Here is a 6,000-nt window from a genome sequence, read left to right on the forward strand (position 1 = left end):
TAACCTCACACTTGCTGCCATGCCTTTCCTATGCTGATGGCCTGTGTCCTCCCTTAATGAGAGCCAAGATAAACCCATCCTCCCTCAAATCCTGTCGCCCGCCAAGCATTTGTTTTTCACAGCAGCATTAAAATCCAAAACAAACTGATGTCAGGTTATGACTTAAGAGGGCGGATGAGATCATATTTACTTTGGCTTACTTTGGAGTTGGTTCTGTGCCACTGAAATGCTGGTGAAGACTTTTTTGAAACCTCCGTTGTATCACAGCACTGACTCCACATGTGAAGTCAGGTCCAGTCGGTTCTTTTTTCCCTAGGTTTTTCTTTTTATAGATATTAAGTAAATTAGTAAACCCGGTGATTTTTAAAGTCCTTTTAAACATTAGAAATATCCATGATTGCATAGTTCTGCTGCTGCCCTGCCGCAATAATACTTACTGTTTGATCTTTCAGTGAAAGAGACCATTGGGCAAATTAGAAAGAATAAACACTGTAGCTAAATACAAGCTACCACCCACAGAAGTCACTGGACTGCTTTTACTTCTCTAAGAGCTTCATTTACCTCATTTACTTCTGTAAAGCAAGCAAAGCAAAAATAAATTTTGCTTCTTTGAGATTATAGGATGAATCATTTACAAGTTCATTTATCTCTTCTACAACTGCAACCCAAGCAGCTAGCAGACACTGTCAGACTTAACGGTAATTATTGTACGTGGGCTGATACTTCAGTAAGCCTAATTCTAAGTTTAGGAAAGTTTCCAGCACTTGGAAATCTTCCCTAAATTAAAAGCATCCAGACATTAAAACCAGACTGTGGCAGGTTTTTCTATTCGATAACTAAACCCCAAATTCTAAAAACTATCTTATCTTTCTTTTATGGTAGTTTGTTCATTTGTGGCCATATTTGAGTCAAGATTTCACTGTGTAGCCGGAGCTGACCTAAAACTCACTATGTAGACCAGGTTGGCCTTGAACTTGTAGAGATCCTTCAGCCTCTGCCTCCTAAGTGCTGGGGTCACAGGAGTTATGTGTCTGTATCACCAAACCTGGAGGTTTTAATGTGAAATACTGTTTTTGTTTGGTTGTAGCTTCTCCAATGACAGGTTTATGTAAATCTGCCCTAGTATGGGATATCAACTACTGTAGTAGAACCTTTAAGATGTAGGCAGGGCCTAATAAACAGCAATTATGCAATGTGGGCTTCGCTCTCATGAATGGGATGATTAAAGACTGGTATGAGTGGATTCATTATCAGAGAGCAGGCTGGTTATAAAAAAGAGCAATCCTCCTGCCTCTTGGCGAGTTCCTGCCCTCGTACATGTAACCCCTCTATATTGTCTACCATGTTGCCTCGTAGGTAGAAGGCCCTCCCTGGGCTCAACCAGCATGGCCGAGTGTCTTAGACTTTGACCTTCCAAAACTGTGAGCTAAATAAAAATCTCTATCAAAAGGACCCAGTCCCAGGTATCTTATTATATATAGCAAGCCAAACGAAACAGTCTGACACAGATACATATAAGTATGTGGCCTAAAAAGAAATGTTGCCTCTTTAAGAATATAGGAGGAATCATTTCCTAGTTTATTTGTCCCTTCTACAACTGTGACCTGGGCAGCTAGCAGACATCAAGCACTGGACCTTGGGAAGAAAGTAAATGGACAAATTCTCTTTCTCTTTTGCTGCTTACAGTCTAGTGAGAGAACTGCAATAAATGGTTACGTTGATACGCAATAGCAGTGTTAGTTATTTCTTTCATCACTGTGATTAAATACCTGACAAGAAATGACTTGAGGGGAAAGGAGTTTATTTTAGATCATGTCATAAGAAAGGCTGCAGTCTGTCATGGTGGGGAAGACAAGGGGGCAGGAGCACGAGTCTGCTGATCACATTGGAGAATGGACAGGAAATGTGACTTAACTACAAAGCTTCAAGGCTCAGCCCAGTGACCAATGTTCTCCAGCAGGGCTCTACTACCTAAATACCATCAGCAACAACTGGAAACAGAGTGTCCAAACACATGGGCCTGGGGGAGATACTGCATATTCAAACCACAAGTGCTCCAAAGATGGACCTTGAATGAACAGAGATGCTTGGAGACTACATGTGATTTCAAGTCAGAGCTGAAAACTGTGAGGGATCTGCGGAGGGCGGGCTGAAGAGTCCCTATGAAGATACAATAGCTGGAGACTCAGTATGTTCCCGCAGTTGGCAGAAAGGCTGCATCACCACGAGGAGAGTGAGGAAGGGAAGAGGGAAGGAGGATAATAATCCCAGACGGAAAAAGCTACAACTGAAGGCTGTATATTAACATCATGATAGGCCCTGTATTGTGTGTGTGTACTGTGGTGTGTGTGTGTGTGTGTGTGTGTGCGCGCGCGTGTGTGTGCCAAGAAGTGATACTGGGTGTCTTTGTCATTTTCACCCCACCTGAGTTTTTGAGACAAGGTCTCTCAGTCAACCTGAAGCTCATGAATTTGGCTCGCCTGGCTAGCCAGCACGCCCCAGGGAGCCTCCTGTTTCTGCCTCCTCAGCACTGGGATTACAGGTACACGCTGCCATCCCCAGGTTTTATATAGTTGATTCATCCACTCTTCCGTGGCAAGCACTGTACTACTGAACCATCTCCGCAGCCCTCAAATTCACTCTTACATCACGCATCCTAAACCCTTTGAATTAGACACCTGAGTAGTTCTCAGCCCTACCTGTAGATTAGAGCCACCTGTGAATTTATTAAAGTAATGTGTGTCCTATGTATGGCATCTTTCTAGGACCCAAGCTGTACTCTCTCCATATTCCAGTTTAATTGGGCTGAAGGACAGACCTGGGACCTTTCAATAAAGTTCTCGTATAATCCTAATACACTCTTAAAGAAACCCTCATGCAGACAGAATTCAGAGGCACTGTCTAGCATCATTTGGCAATACAATAGAAGAGGAGGCAGAAACTCAACACACATGTGTTCAATTCCAATGCCTATGTTCTTAGCCACTCTGGACAGCCCTGTCAACAACTGCATACAGTAAGCAGTTAGAAACTCACTGAGACACAGAAGCAAATGAGACAGAGCACTTACCTTCTCTACATTCATCTAGGGAAGCAGAGATGTCCGTATAGCAAGCCAGTCCAGCTCACATAAACAGACACAAGGAAATGGAGAACTCCCATTGAGATAAGGCATGTCCTGTTTTAATCTAGACTGGTGTGGAAGGTGACCAATGGCAGGGGATGTAGGAAGGTAGGATTGCAGGTGTCATCTGGGAGATGGTGCAAGCATGTACTGAGGCAATGGCAGAGGTCACAGAACTGGCAGAGCTAACTGACCCCTGATGGGAAGGTGACGAAAAGAACTGAATGGAAGTGCCTTCCAAGTTCCGAGCAAGAAAAGTGCAGTGGAAGAACACTGCTGATTTAGCCAAGAGTGGACAGTTGAGCTGGCGCTGAGGAACTTCAAAGGACTCTGAGTGTTCAGATAGAGATCTACTCTGGAGCAGTGAAAATGTGAATCCTTAACTTAAGTGAGAGAGCAATACATTCATAAAATAGGACCCTACGACGGTTCAGTTGGTACAGCATTTGAGTTACAGGCATGAAGACCCAAGTTCTGTCCTCAGAAGTCATGTAAAAAGCTAGGTGTGGTGGCATGTGCTTACAATCCCAACACTGGATGTAAGGAGAAGGGTGGCTAGCTGGGACTTACCGGCCAGTCAGCCTCGCTGAATTTCAGAGCTCCACCACAGAGACTATCTAAAAACCAGCAATGTGTAAAGCACCTGAGAATGAGTGACATTTGAGGATATCTTCTGGCTTCCTCACAAGTGCGCACAGGTGCCTGCAAGCGTGGACACGCGCGCACACACACACACACACACACACAGAGAGAGAGAGAGAGAGAGAGAGAGAGAGAGAGAGAGAGAGAGAGAGGAGTGAAGGGAGAGAGAGGGAGAGACAGAGATCAAGCTGTGAAATCACTGGCCATTAGTGGGTGGTTGAAGACACACATAAAAATCATACATAGCACAATGTGTGTGCTATGTATGATTTTCAAAGAAAAATATATTGGGAACAGAGAAGAAAAACCTTGCCTTATTGGATATGTCAATAAGGTTATCCTTCTGCAGTGACAGTGAGCACAGTCGACACATGATTATCCATGAGGAGCTTCAACGCTTCTAGGAGCACCACAGTGTTAGTGGATGATCCAATGATGGCTAAATAGTTAAGAACGCTGCATGATGTATAAATGTCCCATCGTCCTCTGGTGCATCCACGTGACTTCCTCTTATAGTTTTTTATTTAACAATGTATTTTATTTTGATCATAGTATTACTTAAGCCTAGTGTAGTTACAGTATTCAAAATTTAAATTTAGATAGAAAGTTCTTAGGCTTAAGTCCATGAACAGATAGAAAGTATTTCAGAGCACCTCACAAGTACAATACAAATACTTAAACCAATAGTAAGTAATGTAAAGGACATTTTCATGACACGGGACATCAGTGTTGTACCAAGTGTTGTCCAAATTATTTTGAAATAAAAGGAGTTTTTAATGTACTGTCCTGTTGTGGCACAATCTTTACCGGTCCCTCTATTAAACCCTCCTTTGTTCAGTCTAGCCAACCATTATTTGATCTTTATTTAAAACACATGGCAATTTACATTCCCTTAGGAAAAAATTGATGATATTAGTGCTTTTTTTTGTTCATTTGGTTCATTTGTTCTTTTGAGAAGGAGATCTTGTTATGTTACTCAGGCTGGCCTGAAACTTGCAATCCCCCTGTCTCAGCCCTCTGAGTGCTAGAAGTGCAGGCAAATGCCCTCAGATCTGGCTAGAGGCCAATTTGAGTGGAACCACAGTGGCAATACCTTGTTCAAATTGGTTCTACATGGTCCAGAGCATGAAGACTATTGTGTTGTACAAATCACATCAAGACTGTCTTGGGAAATTGTGGATCACCGAGAATATAGTTCTGCCCATCAAAAGGCTACAGAGGCTACCATCTTAGTTACTTTTCTATTGCTATCACAAAACACCAGGACCATGACAATTAAAAAACTTAAAGTGTTTAATTGAGCTGTGGTGGTTTGACTATTCTGCTTGGTCCATGGGAAGGGGTACTTTCCATGGTGTGGGAAGTGTGGCCTTGTTGGAATTGGTGTGGCTTTGTTGCAGGAAGTGTGTCACTGTGTAGGAGGACTTTGAAGACTCCTAGTGCTCAAGCTCTCCTCAGTATGGAAAAGAGACCCTATTCCTGGTTGCCTGCAGAAGCCAGTCTCCTACTACTGCTCTGGAACAAGATGTAGAACTCTTGGCTCTCCCAGCACCATATCTGCCTGAATGATGCTGTGCTTCCCACCATGATGATGATGGATTGAATCCCTAAAACCATAAGCCAGCCCCAATGAAATTCTTTAGTCATGGGTGTCTCTTCACAGCAATGAAACCCAAACTAAGACATGAGCGTATGGTTTCAGAGGATTAGAGTCCATGATGGCAGAGGTGTGGTGACAGAAACAGCTGAGACCTCACACCCTGATCCACAGCAGGAGGCAGAAAGAGCTAACTGTAAATGACATGAGTCTTTTTTTTTAAAGATTTTATTTATTTTATGTATGTGAGTACACTGTAGCTATCTTCAGAGACATCAGAAGAGGGCATCAGATCCCATTACAGATGGTTGTAAGCCACCATGTGGTTGCTGGAAATTGAACTCAGGACCTCAGGAAGAAGAGTCAGTGCTCTTAACCGCTGAGCCATCTCTCCAGCCCAACATCAATCTTTTGAAGCCTCAAAGCCCACCCCCAGTGGCATACTTCCTCCAATAAGGCCACGCCTTCTATCCTTCTCAAACAGTTCCACCAACTGAGGTTATCTGATATGTTAGTCTATGGAGCCACACTCATTCAGACCACCACAGCACACGGAGAAACATCTGCACCTCTCACCTTAAGGCACCGAAGACAGACCAAAGAATGATTCTACTAGAGCTTGATTTGGTCACCCAGT

The sequence above is a fragment of the Apodemus sylvaticus genome, chromosome 12 (genome assembly GCF_947179515.1).
Source record: "Apodemus sylvaticus chromosome 12, mApoSyl1.1, whole genome shotgun sequence".
In the NCBI taxonomy this organism is placed as follows: domain Eukaryota; kingdom Metazoa; phylum Chordata; class Mammalia; order Rodentia; family Muridae; genus Apodemus; species Apodemus sylvaticus.